A 19,415-nucleotide genomic window follows, 5' to 3' on the forward strand; every position below is an offset into this window, starting at 1 on the left:
GGGCGGCCAGCGCGGGAGGGAGGCGGGCGAGCGGGGGATGAGGGGCGTGGCGCTGGAGCGGCGCGGAGCTTTGCGCGCCCTTCCCAGCACTCCAGCTGGGGCTCCGGAGGGTGGCCGGCTTGCAGCGCCATGCCCCTCATCCCCCACTCGCCCACCTCCCTCCCGCGCTGGCCGCCCCTCGGGGGATGATGGACGTGGCGCTGGAGCAGCGCGGGGCTTTGCGCGCCCTTCCCAGCGCTCCAGCTGGGGCTCCGGAGGGTGGCTGGCTTGCAGTGCCAGGCCCCTCATCCCCCGCCCCATAGGGGCGGGGGCAGGTTGGTGAGGGGGCGCCCGGTATGCCGGCGGGCTCGCGGGGGCGCCCCTGGGGGGCCTGGCGCCCTGGTGCACCACGCCACCTGCCCCTATGAATGAGACGGCTCTGAAAGGAATCAAAGCTTCTGGTTCAGAAGAGGGAGTGAACTTGGGCTGGTCATTCACTTTGGACAGAACATGTTTTAGAAATTTTACAATGAAGTCCTCATATTCATCAGTTCCGGTAACTTCAGCAACATAATGGGAAATTGTGGTTTTTCCTAAAATCTTCACGATAACAAAGTTTCCCTCTTTCACAACAGTCTTGTTGAATTCTATATTTTCTTTTTCCTCTACTACATCTTTAGAAAAGGTTTCAAAATCAGACGAGTCACTTTCAAGCAGCTGGTTCGCATTCAACTTTTCTTTCATAATTTTTGACACAGCCTTTCCAGGCTCAATGTACCCCATTCCCAATTGGATCAATGTGCCCCACATCACCATTTCAGACATACATCTATTTTACGCAAAACAGGCTGGCAGCCATGACAAATATTTTAGTACATACTGCAGCTATGTTAACTATGATCACATAAATGAAAATATATTTTAGCTACCTTTAGAACTTTTAGAGCTACATGGTTCACAATACATATACAATTTTTTACTAAAGCTTACCTAATTTAACAAATCTGGATTTTTTAAAAAACTTCTTTGAAAACCCAAACACAATGACAGTATGTAGTATCACTGCTGTTGTTTTTGTGTTGCCACAAACTTTGTATAAAAGCTAAAGTACGGTTTTAAAATGGAAAGGATCAATGTGCCCCATGGCTCAACGTGCCCCACTTTCCCCTATACAGCAGAGATCATTGCTGCTTCCCTGAAGGCATTGTCGAAACTGGCTCTGGGCACCACTTCCTCCTCCTAGTCCTCCTCTTCTGGACATCTTCCAAGCAGATGCAAACCTTGGGCTTTTCTAGCTTTCTGTTCAGCTACATGTAAAGAGGCCTCGCACCCAGCTCCCTGCCTCTGCCTCTTTTTGTTCACTCAAGACTCCTGTTTCTTTTGCTCCCAGCTCCCTCCCTCCCTCCCTCTGGCCTGTCTTCTGTGCCCCCCCTCTGAGCCTTCTTTCTTGGCTGAAGCCTCCCTCTATTCTTCACCTTCCAGCTGTTACGAAAATTACCGGGGTAGAGGCTGCTCAGCTCCCGGTCCTACGGAGGAAGCCCATGGTTCGCTGCGGAGGCAATGGAGACCAGCTGGAGATTGGAGCAAAAGCAAAGGAGTTTATTGCGCAACAAGGTTCAGGAGGATCCGAACCCCGAACAAAGGGTGTCACGGACTTTTAAAACTTCCTGCCATTGCCCAGGATACATAGCGAAATACATCATAGAAACGTCATAGAAGGGAGGGGGAGAGAGGCGGTTCTAGCAGAATTTACATACAGGTAAACAAGTTTTACATATCAGGAAGGATGGCAGGAACCGGTGAATGGATTTAGGGTGGGTACAATATACATTGAGAGTTTCCACTGGGAGAGAACAATAGGAAACTCCTGGGAGGATGTCTGCTACCATGGCAACTGATCGGAGGGTGCTTGGGTGGATTACCGGGAGGGGTGCATTTCCTCTTGCACCTGGATGAGTATGTGATCTCTCGCTTAAAGGATTATGAAAGTTACTGAGATGGAAGTCCAAAAATCATACAGTATCAGAATAATAAACTTCTGATGATCGGAGGATGGCGGGGACCGAGGGGCTAGAAAGGTTATTTCAAAAGGAGAAGATAGACACCAGAATCGAGCAGATCGGACATTGCATTCAGGAGATATTGATTTTTATAGTAATAAACGGTTTTTGAGCTGTCAAACGGGCCACCCAGAGTCCAAATTGTCCAGTTGCTACATTGTAACAAGTTATAATTAATAACCTCCCTTGCTGGATACATTTTAGTTTCAGTTCCATTGTTCTCGCAGCAGGGAGTCAAGCGTGAAGGTGTTGAGTACATCACTGAACGTTCCATTTTGCAGGCTGAGCTGAATGCATGCTCCTGATTGGTGGGCTTGCCGTTCATTGAGAAAATGGCGTGTACGAGGAGCGCTTTTGACAGGAGCGCTTCTCGGAGGCTTTTTCCGGGGCGCATTTCGGGACTTTTGGGGAAACCCTTTATCGCGAGGGTTTATGTGGGTGCTTGTGCAACTAGTGTGAAGGGGGATGGCAGGAACAGGGGGGGGAATGGATGCCCCGCTCATCATCGGGGGGGGGGGGTAGAAAGGAGTGCAGCTTTACAGTCCCGCACTCGCTGGCATGGAGACCTCGCGGTGAGGGCGCGCGATTCCACCACACCGTGAAATGGCATCAATAGCAGAACCGTCAAGGTAGGACTGGGGGGGGGAGTCTGGGGCCCCACTCAGCAGAAGTGGGCTTGTTGGCTTGTCTATCCAGCATATCTTTTAAGAATCCTAGCCATCCCAGTTGGTGACCCTCACCATCTCCAGTGGGAGGGAGTTCCATAGTTTCAACTATGTGCTGAGTGAAGAAGCACTTTCTTTTATCTGCCCTGAATCCCTCAGCATTTGCCTTTATTGGATGTCCACAAGCTCTAGAGTTATGAGACACCGGGGTGGGGGTGGGGTGGGGTGGGGTTTCCTCTATCATCATTCTGCTTGCCATGTGCCATTTTATACATCTCCATCAAGGCACTTGACTTTTCTGTAAACTAAGAAGTCCAAAATGCTGCAACCTTTCCTCACAGGGCAGTTGCTACAACCCAACAATCATAGAATCGCAGAATCCTAGAGTTGGAAGTGACCCCATGGTCCAAATGCAGGAATCTCTACTGAAGCATCCCTGACAGATCATCGCCCAACTGCCGCTTAGAAACCTCCCCTGGAGGAGAGCCCACTGCCTTCCAAGGGAGACTGTTCCACAGTCCAACGGCTCTGGCCATCAGATTGGATGAAGTGGCTACTCACCGCCAGTGTCCAAGTGGGCAGACAAAAGGCCAACGAGGAGGAAGCAGACTCTCCATGGCTGCTCCATCCCTCCGCCTCTGAAGTTGACAAAAGGGGACCGGACTGGCTCTCTTCATGTGACATCATGTTTTATAGATTGGCTACCGGCAGTTGGAAACGGTTTTGCAACATCACCTAATCTTCCCCTTCCTTTATCTGTGATCCTAATCCGACAATCATTGGTACAAGAGGCTGGTTTCTTGGAAGGGAAGCGCTGGGCTGGGGTTGCCATGTGGCCCTTGTGACTCTCCCCTGGCTACACGCATGTCCCTGACCCTGCCTAACACCCTCCGTCAGTGTTTTGGCTAAACATGTGCCCTTGCTTGCCTGGCTGGAGGATGAAGCGGGTGTCTGAGTGAGTGTCCCGGGGTTCCCAAACTTTTTTCAGAGAGGGCCAGATTTCATGAAGTGAACATGCATGAGGGCCGACCAAAGTTGTTGAGCTTTGACCCCAATAAATTTGACCCCAATAAATAAACTGTCACAGGGGCCGGATAAAACAGCCCCCCCCCCACGGACTTTGGACATGCTTGGTCTATGAACTACCCTACTGAGCAAAAGTAGAATTTGCATTTGTTCTACTGAGCAAAAGTAGAATTTGCATTTGTTGCTCCGCCCACTTTTGCCTCAGGCCCTGCCCACCACTGGGATGTGGCCCTCAGAAGGCTGCCCCAAATGCAGACTTCTCAGGTCTCAGCAGGTTAGTGGTAAGGGATCAGGCAAACTCCCAGAAGTGCCCCCCACTCCTGCATCGCAGGGGGCTGGACTAGATGGCCCTCAAGGGTCACTTCCAACTCTACATTTCTAGGATTGCCTCCCTGCCAGGCAGTTTCTCCAGCCTCCGGCAATTCCCCATGCTGCACAGGAGCTCCCTCCTTCTTTGGGGGGAAGCAGCTGGGAGCCAAGCTGACACTGCTGAACCCCCACCTCTGCCACCTGGGACATGAGGGGCACCAGTCTCACCCAGCCAGTCCATTTGACAGAGGGTCCCAGGACTCCTGCTACTTGTCATGATAAAGGGAGTCCTTTATAGAACTCCCTCCCTCCTTCCCTCCCTCCCACCTAGATGGCTTTAAAGGGGATTGGATGAATTCACGGAGGAGAATGTTACTGAGGACCTCTAGCCCAAAGTCAACCCCCGGCCTCTCCAGGTAGGATGAGTCACGTCTGGAGAGCTATGACTAGTCAATGCAAACAGGACAGAGGCAGATGGACCAGTGACTTGGCAGAAAGCATGCCATGAGGACTAGAGTGCTGGGTTTTCATAAAGCGACTCCTTGTGAGTAAAGGGCTCCTGGGGGGCAGGGCCTGAGACAAGCTCCCTTGGTGGAGGCATGGCAGGTGGCAGTTGTGGGGAAAGTTGTGGGTCATGGCAGCTGAAAGGGGTTTAAATCGAAAGCAGCCTTTTCAGCCACTTGGTCTCCATTTGTTGAATCTGTTCTGAGGTGAGTCCCAGGGGCCAGGCAGAGAGGGCTTGAGGGCCGCATTGGGCGAGGGAGAGACCCTTGGCTCACTCCCACTGCTCTCCTGTGTCTCCAGACAGCCCCCCTCCCCTAGAGGTGTGATGATGTCATAAAAAGGCAGGTGAGGAAAGGGCCCATTGGCTCCAGCCCTACCCTTCTCAATCCTCCTGACTGACAGCTGAGGAGCCAGCCGAGAGAGGGAAGGAGGGCGCCACAATTTCTCTCTCTCTCTCTCTCTCTCTCTGCTGGGTGACGAATTTGCTGGATGGATCTCACACTTCCCAAGGTGAGTGGTGTTTCCAAATCCAACGAACAGGCCAGTGGCCCATTGAGTCCAGCATCCTGTTCTCACCATGGCCCACCAAATGACCCAAACAGGAGGCCGGCAAGCAGCACCCAAGGGCAGCAGTGACTCTCCCCTCGTGCCGTCTCCAGCCTAGCATTGCTGCCTCCAACTATGGAGGCAGAGGTATGATGGCTAATAGATGCCGGTAGCCCTCCCTTCAACGAGTTTGCCCAGTTCTCTTTCAAAGCTACCCAAGCTGGTGGCCACCCCTGCTTCCAGCCTCCTGCGGGAGCAAGTTCCATAGGTTAACCCCATGCCAAGCGAAGAAGGACTTCCTTTTGTCCAAACCCAAGCAAATTTGCATGCTGCTGCCTGTTGCTTCCCATGTGGGATCCTTTTGTCAGGCCGGTCATGCTGACCTGTGTCATGGAATCATAGAACTGCAGAGTTGGAAGAGACCCCCGAGGGTCATCTAGTCCAACCCTGTGCGGTGCAGGTCTTTGGGTATGTTGGCCCAGTCACCACATTCTCCATTTGCTTCTTTTTCAGCCCAGACATGTGACCGCCCCTGCTGGCTCTTCCACCACCTGCTCCAGCTTTGGGTTCACCTGGTCCTGTGCCCAGGAGTAGTATTTTGGGAGTTCCCTATGGCTCACAGACACACTCCACAATGCTACTGCCAGCCTCCGAGTGTCCCATACCACCCGCGAGCACCGTATCCCAGCTACCCAGCAGGACCATATCTGAAATCTTGTCCATCCTGCCCCAGGTGCAATGCATATGGCTACAGAGGCTACCCACCTGGGCCTGCATACCCACAGCAAAGGGGTGAAGACTGCTTCACCTGCTGCCTGAAAGCTTGCGCTGCCATCTTTTGCTGCTGCTGTGTTATAGACATGGTGACTTACGACTGCGACTGCAACTACGGCTGAGCACCCCAAGACCCTCTCAATACCTCTGGCATGGATTGCTGCGTAGCCTCTTCCTCCTCTCCTCCTCCTCCACAGCTTCCAAGCACTGTAATAAATGATGTGCTCTGCACAGGCAACAGGGACGCAAGTCTGCTGCTGAGACGGTGCCATGGTTTCTTTCTTTGTTTTGTTTAAAGCATTTGCCACCAAAGCTCCCAAAAGAATGGTGTGGATCGTGTCCTGCTAAATATTCTGGGTCTGGAAGCAGCTGTCAGGGCTGGAGTCAGATGCAGGCCAGCACCAGGCTTTGTTGTCAGTGAAGTTAACTCTTTATTGAAGGACACAGCACACCACCCAGCAACACTCCCCAGCAGTCCTTGCTGCATGGAGCCATTGCCAGGAGTGAAGGTCCTCTCTAAGGCTTCTCCTCTCCCAGATGTTTCCCAAGCAGTCTCAAGCTGCGCCTGCACACCTCTGGCCTCTGTTTTGCCTTCCTCATTATTCTGAGCATTCTTGGAGACCAGGACACAGGGGAGACTCCCTTGCTTCTTCAGCAGCCTCTTGACCCCTCCCTCCTCTGCGCCAGCCTCAGAGTCTGAACTGCTTCCTGTCCCAGGCTCTTCCTGCTCACTAAACCCTGTTGCCCCTTCAGCATCCAGCATCTTTTCCCAATCCACTCCCTCTGACCACTCCATGGTGTCCCGCCACCGATTGCCAGGCTCTGAGCCTTCCTCCTCTGGGGGTTCCCACCACTCGTCTGTGTCCAGCCAGTTCCTGACAGCAGCCTTCATTTCTTTCTTGACCCACCTCTTTGTAGAACAGCCTCCAGGTGTCTTTGACTACAAAGCCCCTCATCTGTTCCCACTAGCCCCAGCCAGTAGAGATGGGGGAAATGCAATTCAGTTTGCAGTTCAAGGCAGACCTACCAAATCCATACTTCCTGCACCAATGCATGGACTGAAACTCAGCTCTCCTTCAAAATCCACACTTCTCTGGATGCTTTTCTGCCCCCACGCCCCTCTGCCTTGGCCAGAGGCTCTTATGCAAAATTAAATACATATATACTCCCGTGAGTAACTGTCAGGATCGTGTGGAAGCTTTCCACGAGAAAACGCACTTGCCAGGCTGTCTGTGTCTGAGTAGTCTTTATTATGTACATATATACAAGCCGGAGCTCAGTTCTCAAGCGTCCGATCCATCACTCTCAGTTGCCGGCACTCTCAGTTCTTCATCCTACTGTTCAGGACCCTGATCAAGTGCAGACTTGATTTGCAGCATGGCTATTTGGCTGCTCACCCCACAGCCTCCCCTCCCCTCTCCTGAAATGCTCTGTTCTGCCAGGAGGTTGTGGGCAGAACTGAACCCCAGAAGAATAGAATAGTTGGAAGGGACTCCATGGGTCGCCTCGTCCAATGCCACTCAAAGTGGTGGTCTGCAGACCAGTAGCAGTCTGCAAACCGTCAGCTGCTAGACCCTGATATCTCCACCACATCCCAGGTTGCATGGAACACATCAGGGGTGGGTGAGAATTACTTGTCCATCACGTAAGCATTTCTCCAGTCCAAACCCCTGCAATGCAGGAATCACCGCTGAAGAGTCTCTGGCAGGCAGCCACCCAACCTCTGTTCAAAAACCTCCAATGAGGGAGAGTCCACCAGCCTCCAAGGGAGTCAAACAGCTCTTACCATCAGGAATGTCTTCCTAATGTTGAGTCAGAATCTCCTTTCTTGTCATTTGAATCCATTGGTTTGGGTCGCTCCATATGTCAGCCCTTCAGGTGTTTGATGATGGCTCTTCTGTCACCTCTCAGTCTTCTCCAGGCTAAACATACCCAACTCCTCCCCTCAACTGCTTTAAATGACTACAGGTAACTCACAACTTGTGCAGGAGTTACATTCTGGGGTTGTCGCAGATACACAAAAACCAATTCCTTGGACTCACCCAGGTGCAAGCAATCCTATCTTCTAGAGCCAGCGGACTGAATTAGTCTTTTACACACACACACACACACACACACACACACACACACACACACACGATAGAGCACTTTTAAGCTCTCCGTCTTGCTTACCAGGCTTTGGGAGGCTGTTTCTGTGAGGAAAACCCTGCAGAAAAAGAGCTTTTAAGCTTTCCACCTTCCTTGCATTAAATTTGTGTGATTTCAGCTGGTAGGCTTTCAACTGTGTAAATTTGAAACAGCATGTGTAAAACGTGCATAAAAAGGTAAAGGACCCCTGGACAGTTAAGTCCAGTCAAAGGCGACTATGGGGTGGTGGCGTTCATCTCGCTTTCAGGCCAAGGGAGCCGGCGTTTGTCGGCAGACAGTTTTCTGGGTCATTTGGCCAGCAAGACTAAACCACTTCTGGCGCAACGGGACACCGTTACAGAAACCAGAGTACATGGAAACGCTGTTTACCTTCCTGCCGCAGCGGTAACTATTTATCTACTTGCACTGGCATGCTTTTGAACTGCTAGGTTGGCAGGAGCTGGGGCAGAGCAACAGGAGCTCACCCCGTCGCAGGGATTCGAACTGCCGACTTTCTGATTGGCAAGCCCAAGAGGTTCAGTGGTTTAGACCACAGTGCCACCTGCGTCCCATGTTAAACGTGCTTAACGTGTGTTATCTGTACTGTATTAATGTAAATAGTATACAAGTAATTTAAACAGTAATTTAAACACATACTGTATTAATACCATGTATGCTCCAAGTTCTTGGCCTCCATCTGTCTCAAGAGACAATGGACGGTGCCTTTGGGAGCGAAGTCAAACCACTGGAGAATCACGGTGCCTGCTGTGGCTGCAGAGACCAAAAACTCCTAACTGCTGCCTCCTGCGTTGTTTTTGCTGCATTAGCAGCATTGAAGTGACCTCGCTGGGGTGCAAGCCTGGAGGTCCTGGTTGCCCAGACGACAAGACTGATGTGGTCCAAAGGAAAGCAGAGCAATATGATTGGCAGGAATTGCCAGAAGGAGGTGTGCAAGGCGCCACCCCACCATCTTAGGAAATTCACTCCAGATTTGGGGGGGGGGGTTTCCAATCCTGAGCCTTTTTTCCTCCCTCAAGGCAGCAGGTAAGTGTCCAGTAAGATGCTACTTTCAATAGTGTAGTAAAAAAAAGAGAACTCAGAAAAATTTGGGTTCCCTTGCCAATAGGAACCCACAAAGCTGCCAATGAATTTGTTGTAACGTTATTTCAGTTATATGTAAGGCTACGTCAATGGTGCTAGCATTCTCAATGCGCTTGACAAACCTGCTTCCTAATGAGTCATGAGGCAGCTTCTCCTTTTTGTGTAAATTCTAGCAGGTGCCGTTGCTGTCAAGGACTTGGCAAAAACGTCTTTCTCTTCCCTTGGACGGAAATAGCCATTCTGAAAATAAGTGCCAGAAGCGCGCACACACACCCCACCATTCAAAATACAGCATATAGCTATAAACACAAGAAGGTCGTACAGCACCAAAATCGTAGCAAGTAATTAGGAATCGGTCTATCCCGGTTTCTCATTTTCTCCAATCTTAAGTTTTGTTTTAATACAAAAAACAAAAACAAAACCCCCTCGTGAACATTCTTCAGCATTCTCCTGTGCTCCTGTGTTTATGTGCAATTTCCTCAAAATACTAATTTTTGCAAAGCAATTTCCCCTTATACGACGCACCTCTGTATGTCATTCTCGCTATTATTTGTTTCTGTTTCTGTTTTTATCACATGCCGCTTTCTCCACCTCGTCAAGAAGCCCAAGGGGGTGGACATGCTTTCTCCCTCCCCAGTTTATCTTCACAGCAACCTTAAGAGGGAGTGACTGGCCTGATGTCACCTGGTGAGCTACATGGCTGAGAGGGGATTCGAACCCTTGTCTCCCAGGTCATAGTATAACACTAACATTATGCTACACTTTGCCATACACGGTGCCGGATTTACGTATAAGCTAAACAAGCTATAGCTTAGGGCTCCACTCTCTTGGGGGGCCATAAAAATTTAAAGGGAAAAAACTGGGTGTACATTTCCAAAATATGATAAAAAACAGATAAAATGAAACCTACCTACAGCAACCATGTTTTGTGTTGTGTAGGCTCCTATGATGTAAGTCATGGGCCCTGCCTGCTAGCCTGCTCCCTAAAATATCACTGGTTTGCTCCTTTCTATATATAGGGTGCCTACATTCTGCATGGACTGGTTGCATGGCAACATGCACAAATGGTTTGAGATACCTATCAGGTCCATAAATTACCATATAGCATATATTCAACACAAAAAAACAGTGACAATTTGTTGTTGACAAAGGACAGCTAGACATATAAAGGGCCCCATTACCTTCAGTAGCTGAGGGCCTCATCAAACCGAAATCTGGCCCTGATAGTACTGGTATATGCTGGGGCTATGCACAGCTCCCCCCCCCCCACTGCACTCTGTGGCCCTGATCCCTGCTCCCAGGGACCACCCACCCCCATATCAGGCCCAAATTCAATTTGGTGGGCAGGGCCAATTTTAATTAGGGTTTTTGAATCCCTGATTGCAGACCCTCCATCGGTCCCATTTTTACCGGGACATCCTGGAATTACAGTAGCTGCACTAGCTTCTGATTCCATCCTGGGATTTCCTGGGATTTCAGCCAAGGGGAACCAAAACAGCATGGAACCAGAAGGTGTTCTTTTAGCTCGTGCTCTTTTGGTTCTGCACCTTGCTGACTGGCCATTGCCGCCTGCCACACGTGCCAGGAGGGCCACAGCCCCCTGAAGCACAGGACCGCTTCCGGAAGGATGTCACTGTGGCCCTCCTTGTGTGCACTTGGGGGCAAGCGGTGGCATGTGGCTGAGCGGCAGGGCACCAATGGCGCGCAGTGGCAGGCATGCACACAAGCAAGTCAGTAAGGCTGCCGGAGAGCAAGTGGCAGCGGTGGTGGTGGTGGGTTCAGGCAGGCAAGCGGCGATAGCGGGTGCGATGTTTGTCAGGGTGTGCGAGTCGGCAAGTGGCAGCAGTGGGATGATGGAGGGGGGAGTCTTGGTTTCTTCCTGGGAAATGTTGGAGCATATGTAATTGAACATATGTCTGGGGGGGGGGTCCAGGAAGGGCCCCCTAGCCCTTTGGACAGGATGGGGGGGTGGTTGAAGGTAACTGCAGAGGAAAAGCAGGAATAGCATTTTCCCCCTGCTGTGAACTTCCTTGTTTTAACTTACATTAGGTTCCATCCTCTACTTTCCACCACCTTTCCCTGACACAAGTGCCATGGTTGGAGCTGCTGGCTTTTGTCATCCATAACATCTGTTGGAACAACTTTTCCGGACAAGGCTGCAAACTAATGGTGCTTCCAGGTGTGGAAGGTTTGTCAGGATGCCGTTGATCAGGTTCTTCTTTAAGCTGGAAGTGGGATAGCAACCCTCTTTCCAGGCACCTGGGGTGTAAAGCGGATCCTCTAGGCAAGAGCGTAGACTTCCCCTTCCTCCAGCCCCAAATGTTGAGTGGGACCACTGTTTGTGTGGAAAGAGTTAAATTCTGCCTTCCCCTCTCAAGATCATGCACAGCACCCATGCGCATTTGAGCACATTCATAAAGGTAAAGGTAAAGGGACCCCTGACCATTAGGTCCAGTCGTGTCCGACTCTGGGGTTGCGGTGCTCATCTTGCGTTACTGGCTGAGGGAGCCAGTGTCCAGCTTCCAGGTCATGTGGCCAGCATGACAAAGCTGCTTCTGGTGAACCAGAGCAGCACATGGAAATGCTGTTTACCTTCCCGCCAGAATGGTACCTATTTATCTACTTGCACTTTGATGTGCTTTCAAACTGCTAGGTGGGCAGGAGCTGGGACTGAGCAACAGGAGCTCACCCCGTCGCGGAGATTCGAACCTTCTGATCGGCAAGTCCTAGGCTCTGTGGTTTAACCCACAGCGCCACCTGCGTCCCTAGACACACATTCATATGCAGCTGCAATTGGGGGGCGGCGGCGATGGGGTGTGAAAAGAATATAAATTTAATACTAATGGGAAGGGGGTGGTTCTTAGAGGGAAGAAAGGAACTGGCTGGAGCACAATCTACACAGGTGGTTAACTGGTTAGAGCAGCTGTGCCATAGGTCATCTGCAGGTGAAGAAATTGTGCAGCCATTGCACTGTGTTAAAAAAAATAAAAACAAACCATGTTTTCTGAGTTTTGAAAAAAGAACAGAAGCTGTACGGGGGAATAAGGGAAGAGGAACATTTGGAACATACAGCTCAGCTGGCTAAAACATGGTGCTGATAACGCCAAGATTGCAGGTTCGATCCCCACATGGGACAGCGGCGTATCCCTGCATCGCAGGGGCTGAGACCAGATGATCCTCAGGGTCCCTCCCAGCCCCCCAGTTCTATGGTTCTGTGATTCTATAGCCATGCATATGCCCACCACACGGCTGTCCTCCTCCAGGCCAGTGTCCATTATGGAAGCAGCATATAAGAGCCCGCAAGGAATGTCCTGTTGGACTACAGGATGGAGAATGTGGAAACCTCAGGAGGGGGAGGGGCCTGTTGCGCACAGGGTGGGCTTGTGGGCTTCCCCTTGGGGCATCCCCACAAAACGCTGGGTTTGATGGGCCTGACCCAGCAGGCCTCTGCTTAAGTTCTTAAGGCAGAAGTCTACCACAGACTTGTATTGCTGTGCAAATCAAATATTTTATTATGTTGCTCAAAGCTGTAGAGGAAGAAGAGGAGGAGGAGGAGGAGGTAAGGGAATCCACAACTGAGGTCCTGAGAGGCCCTTCATGGTAGATGGGGGGCCGTCAAAATGTCCCAAACACAGCAGCAACAAAGGGTGGCCCAGCAAGCGGTCAGGCAGGTGGCCAAGGCTGAGGGCTCCTTCCGCTCCTCTATGATGTACACGGGATGTCCAGGCCCAGGCCCATAGACTAGTCCTGAAGGCGGAGGGCCAGGGTAGGGCTGGTAGCCCTGGTACCCGTATGGCGGTGCGTACGCCGGGTAGGCGGAATAACCAGACGGGTATGGCCCCGGTGGGTAGCCGGTATATGACTGAGAATGTGGCTGCTGGGGTTGGGAGGCATTTGGATTAAGGCTTCCCTGGGATGGCGGAGGGTTTGCATGGGCCATGAATAATTCCCATCCACTTCGGAAAGGCTGCCAGCAGACAAAAGGCCTTTCTTCAAAAGGGAAGAAAACTTGAAATGTGACGTAGGAACTGGAGCGGCGATAGACGAGGCAGCAGGGGCGGCGGCAGAGACGTCACATGTCTATGCTGGAAAAGAAAAAGACAGAGAATGTGGCGCCCAGGAGGAAATGAGATACAGCCCCCCCCCCAATATGTGATAGGGAGGTGGCATGGTTGAGTCAGCATCTGTATGTCTCCAGAGACAATGGAGTGTGCCTCTGGGGGTGAAGTCAAACTATGTCACAGGACGATGCCGGCCAGTAATCACACAGTTTGAAGTCTGAGTGAACTCTTGATTAGCAACAACACCATCTTCACGCACTTGGTTCCATGTCAGACCTAAGGAACAGAGGCGCTCATTCCCAGTGGTCTCACTCCAAGAAAACCAGTTGCCAAGACTGAGAGTCCCCACCTCTAAGTCCCCTCCTCTCCAGGACTTTCCCCCTGCTTGCAGCCAGCCTCTCCCCTGCCCTTTCCATGCCTCTCCTGGTTCTGGGAGACAAGGGGGGGGAGGGGAGCTGGTTGCAGCAGGAGGGGGAGACACCCATGCCTCTTCCCAAAGTGTCCTTCCTCTCCTGCTTCAGCTTCTGCCACAGACTCCCCTTGCTCACTAAGCTCTTCTGACACCTCTTCCAAGTCTCTTCCTTTTTTCTCCAGGCTCTGAGCCTTAGTGGTTCCCCAGCTGGTTCCTCTGTGTCCAGTCCATACAAACCATTTGGCTGCAAGGATGGTGACTCGTAACTGCTGCCTCCTGTGTTGTTGCTGCTGCATTAGCGGCACTAAGGTGACATGGTAGACTGCGGCGTCGCTGGGGAGGGGCGGTGGGGGCGGTACGCCCCCAGTGACAGGGTGAGCAGCGGCGGGTGGGGGTGTCAAGCGGCGGCCCCTCCCGCCACTCCCACGCGCCGCCGCTCCCTCCGTCACCCCGGGAGCAGCAGCACACGGATGGGGTGCTTCTGCCGCTTTTTTTCGGCGGGGGGGGTGACCAGCGAGGGGGGTTGTCACGCTTGTCACCCCCTCCTCGCTGGTCACCACCCCCCGCCGAAAAAAACCGCGGGGGGGGGGCGGGGAAAGCCTGGAAAGGAAGCAGAGCAGGCGCGTTTAAGCGCCGCTCTGCTTCTTTTTCCGCTTTCCGCCGCTTTTTTTCGGCGGGGGGGGGGGCCCAACCAGCGAGGTGGGGGTCACCCTTGTCACCCCCTCCTCGCTGGTCACCACCCCCCCGCCGAAAAAAACCGCGGGGGGGGGCGGGGAAAGCCTGGAAAGGAAGCAGAGCAGGCGCGTTTAAGCGCCGCTCTGCTTCTTTTTCCACTTTCCGCCGCTTTTTTCCGGCGGGGGGGGGGCGACCAGCGAGGTGGGGGTCACCCTTGTCACCCCCTCCTCGCTGGTCACCATCCCCCCGCCGAAAAAAGCCTCGGAAAGGGGGAAATCCCCCCTTTCTGTATACACGTGCGTCGTGACGTCACGATGACGTCACGGCGCACGCGTCGTGCCCCTCCCCCAGGGGGTGCCTCTGCGCTGCCGCCGCCCCCAGCAGCGCAGAGCCTAGCGACGCCACTGTAGAAGTTCATAAAATGATGCATGGCATGGAGAAAGTGGATTGAGAGAAGTTGTTCCTCCCTTTTGCCTTCTCCCTTGGGATTCTGACGACATCAGGAAGAACTTCCTGGTGGTAAGAGCCGTTCAAGAATGGACTCCTTAGGTGGACGCTTCTTCCTTGGAGCTTTTTAACACGCCATTGGATGGCCACCTTTCAGATATTTTTAAGCTGTGATTCCTACAGGGGGTTGGGCTAGAGGATCCTTGGAGGTCCCTTCCAACTCTACAATTCCCTGATTATAGTAGGTGCACTTTTGCAAACATGGTTTGGTTGGAGACCTAATTGCAAATTTCAGATGAGTGTGAATTTCAGAGGACTGTGTTTTGGTTCCTGCATTGTTACAGAAAGTGCCAGTTAAATAGATTGGCCTTCAAATGCACATTGAATTCATTTTATCACCCCCCTCCCCGTCCATGGTTCCTTCTAAATAAAACTGAAGCCCAGTGAACCAGACTGATGCTCGGTAAAACACATGTCTCACAACCTGTTTGACTGCTGGCACATGTTGACTTCCTTTTTTTGAAGAAAGATCTAAGGTTGTTGCCCTGTGGCTCTCAGCCTGTGGGACAAAGCCTGCGTCATCAATTGCAGATCTTCTGAGAAAGGAGCATCGTTATCTGCTAGAGATCATGTGCCACTACCCCTCTGCTCCTTCCCCTTGTATAATCACAGCATTAGTCTGTTGCGTCAGCAGCACCTGTGTCCTGGCCCAAGCATGTGACTTTTGCAAGTACCCCAAGAGCACAATGAGAGAGTTGCCTTGTGGGGATCCTGCAAAAGGAGAGGAAGGCTGAGAAGTGTCTGTGTTCTGAGCCACACACACAAAACGTGGCATTTATTTCTTCTAGCATCAGTCACTAGGGACTAGGGGTGGGGGAGAAATCTGATTTGGTTTGCATTGAATGAAAAATCTGACCTAATTTGCACTTTCGGAAAGAATGAAACAAAGCTCTCCTTTGAAATTTGCACCTCTCTGAATTTTTGTGCCTTTTTCTCCACCTAAGTAAAGTGAACAAAAATGCATGGATTAGGGTAAAGTGTGCCTACAGGTGCATATCATACTGAACACTAGGGGAAATTGCTTTGCCAAAATGTGCAGGATTCCTGCATTGCAGGGGGTTGGACTAGAGGACCGTTCAGTTCCCTTCCAACTCTACAATTCTATGATTCTACTCCTGCTATTAAAATGCATTACTCACTCTTCACTCAAAGGTCCCAGTGTGGGTTGTAACTATTAAAACACAATATTAAAAACAGTTTAACACTGCCCAACATCCTTTTCTCACAGTGGTCAACTCGATGCCACCATTGGGAACCTCACAAGCAGGACCTGAGCAGAACAGTTGTTGTTGTTGTTCAGTCGTTCAGTCGTGTCCGACTCTTCGTGACCCCATGGACCAGAGCACGCCAGGCCCGCCTATCCTCCACTGCCTCCCGCAGTTTGGTCTCCCCAATTGGGATCCCAGTCGCCCTGCTGCCTCTGGCAGTGGAAGGATAACACCCCCAAAGGCCTCATCCAGGTGGAAAGGGGAGCAGGAGACACAAACTGCCCAGTGATGGGAAGAGAGGGAGAAGGTGGCTGGAGGAGAGGTTCTGAATTGCTCCTCCTCCTGTTTGGAAATGCCACTCACCAAGCTGAGCCAGAGATTTCTCCAGCAACAACTCCATCTGCCAGCATTCGAAAGCAAGCCAAGGAAGGAGGAGAGAGCAAGATGAAGCCGCTGATCTCAGCTGTCAGGAGGATTGACAAGGGTAGCGATGGAGCCAACTGGCCCTTTCCTCACCTGCCTTTTGTGACATCATCACACCTCTAGGGGAGGAGGGGCTGTCTGAGGACATAGGGAAGTGGAGCCAGGGAGCCTCTGTGCCAAAAAGCCAGCCGGCAGTAAATCACACTGTTCAAACTTGGAGTTAACAATTTATTAGCAAAAGCAAAATCTCCATGGATTTGGCACTGTAAGTCTGGCCCATGAAGCTTCCGAGACAGAGTCTCAACCTCCCCACAACCATCTGTGCTCCCTCCTCTCCAAGACTTGTTACAAGCACTCTGAAACTTTTGCTCTTCCTGCTTCTGCGAGATGAGAGGGGAGCTTGTCGCAGCAGGAGGGGGAGACCCCCCTGGCTACTTCACCAGCCAGACTCATCTCCCTCCTCGCAGCCTCCTGCCTCTGATTCTGCCTCTGATTCTGGCCTTCTCTCTGCCACAGACTCACCCTGCTCACTGTTTCTCTTCAGCTTCTGACGCTTCTCTTTTTTTTTTTTTTTTTTTAAACATATTTATTGATTTTCCAACATATATTTCCAATTACCAAACAAATTACAATGCCAAATTAATTATACAATTCCAATTATAACAATTCCAATTATGCCAAATTTTTAACTTGTGAATTCCCCATGTCTCGGACTCCGGAGCGCTTTCTTATGATCTTTTCCAGTTGCTTCATAAAGTCAATATTTTCACAGCCTCTGATAAATGCCAGCAAGCAGACACTCTTATAGTAAATAATGTCTCTGTGTGGAAAAAGCCATCCTCTCCCAATATCGCATTTCGGCTGACGCCATCTTGAAAGTCTCTCATAAATCAAACTTGTAAATCAAACTGCGACACACCAATTTCTTCCCCTGTGAGCCGTCCCCACTCCTTTCCGGGAGGGCCAGACCCTCGTAAATTCCACTATCAATCGTCCATCAAATCCGGCTTCTCCCTTTGAAGTGGTGTACAGCTCCACAGGCTATCATCAGCACTCGGCAGTTAATTCTAGCTGCGTCACAGCCAGCCGAGGATCCTCCATTTCTGTTGAGTCAAGTCCAGATCAAGTTTCACCTCCACACAGTTTATTTTTGTAATTTCCATTCTAATTTCCATTCTGTCTTTAAAGTCCACTTGCCATTTGCCTGTGAAAGTGGATTTTCTAGGGGGAGGTTTCGCCCGTGTTAAGTAGATATTGAGGCAAAACAAACGGAGATTCCAGAGCTTACCCCCCCTTCTTTTCCCTCCTTCACATACCAATGTAAAGTCCGCGTCTTCTTCCAATCTTCATTCTTAATCACTCAGGGCTGCAGTTAGCAACATTCTTCCCACTCCTTTGTCCGAGACATGCCCAAAATCTTTAAACAAATTTATATATCCAATTAAAGGGAGCGTGCACGAACGGGGCCGGCTCCAGGAGCTGCATCTGAAAACGAGCCCTATGTGCCCAGACTCCCCCACCGGTCCCGAAGGACCCAAAGCGGGTTAAGGAGTACCGCGGGCAAAGGCAGCCCTCCCCGTCGTCCCGGGGAGGTGGGAGGCTGCTTACTCCCATCGCAGCCGCCAAATTAACTCGTGATAGATAGCAAAGATGTTAAAGTCCGCCATCCTCCCGCTGTGCACGCCGGGAACTCCAGCTTCTGACGCTTCTCAGTGTTTTCCCTCTGATCACTCATCATTGTCCCACAGTCAGTCCCCAGGCTCTGAGTCTTCTTCACTTGGGGGGTCCCCCAGCTAATTCCTCCCCCCCCCATTCCTCTGCATGTCCATGACACTTGGGGGCCAAATGCAGCTCTCCAGACATCTTCATCTTGTCCTCAGGACTCTCCACAGATCACACCTATCAATGGCCTTTCTCAAGAGCTTTTGCCTGGCTGGTGGGTGTCCTTGACCTTTACCCATGTCTCTTGCTTGCTTGGGCAGTGTGTGTGTGTGTGTGTGTGTGTGTGTGTGTGTGTGTGTGTGTGTAAATAGAAACCTGAAGCTCTTGCAGTGCTAGAATCGTGCTTACTGTGGACACTTGGATTTCCAAGCGAGTGCCATGGGTGCCACCCCCTCTGGTCACTTCTCTTCCCCCTGGAAGAGAAATCCACAAAGAAAGTGAGAGATTTTCCAAGGGGGTTCAGGTAGAAATTTGGTCCAGTGGAATTAATCTAATCCTTGAAAATCAGAGTTGAAGGAGAGAGGCTGCAAACATGCCATGAGGCTACCAGTGGCTAGTAGCCACAGTTGCTATGCTGCACCTCCACGGCCAGAGGCAGCAATGCTTCTGAAACCAGTTGCTGGGAGCCACAAGAGCAGGGAGGGCTCTTGTGCTTGAACCCTTCCTGCTGGCTTCCCATGGGGTCGTCTGTTTGGCCACTTTGAGAACAGGATGCTGGGCTGGAGGGCCACTGGCCTGACCCAGAAGGGTCTTCTGATGTTCACATGCTTTCGTCATGCATTTCAAGCACATGACTTCCTCCAAAGACTCCTGGGAGCTGTAGCTTGTAATGGGAATTGTAGGCCTGCAAGGGGGAGGGGGGGGAGGAAAACTACAGCATCCAGGATGCTTGGGGGAAATGTATGCACTTTAGATGTGCTTTAGATTTATGGTTTGGTGTGCAGCCAAAATGGGAAGGAGCACCAATCTTTCAAGCTTCTTCACTCTATGTACTGTTCAAGAGGGGGAAAGGACCCGCATCACCTCCTGGGCACAGTGAGTTTGGGAGTGGGGTTATCTGTGATTATTGCACAATGTATGCCTAGCTAAACTAAAAACATCAGTGCTGTTTAGAACAGTGTTGGTTCAAATCGGTACAGTTTTGAAAAGCGCAGCCCTCCATCTTGATTCAAAATGGCACCCAACTGCATTCAAAAAGTAGACAAATGCCTCTCCTTGATCTCAGGAACCACCATGCAAAATTTGGTATCCTAAGAGGTCTCCAAATGAAGAGCAGACAGACAGACAGGCAACTTTCTGAAGTACACAGTAGACGA

Source organism: Lacerta agilis, chromosome 18 (assembly GCF_009819535.1).
Source record: "Lacerta agilis isolate rLacAgi1 chromosome 18, rLacAgi1.pri, whole genome shotgun sequence".
Classification (NCBI taxonomy): Eukaryota; Metazoa; Chordata; class Lepidosauria; order Squamata; family Lacertidae; genus Lacerta; species Lacerta agilis.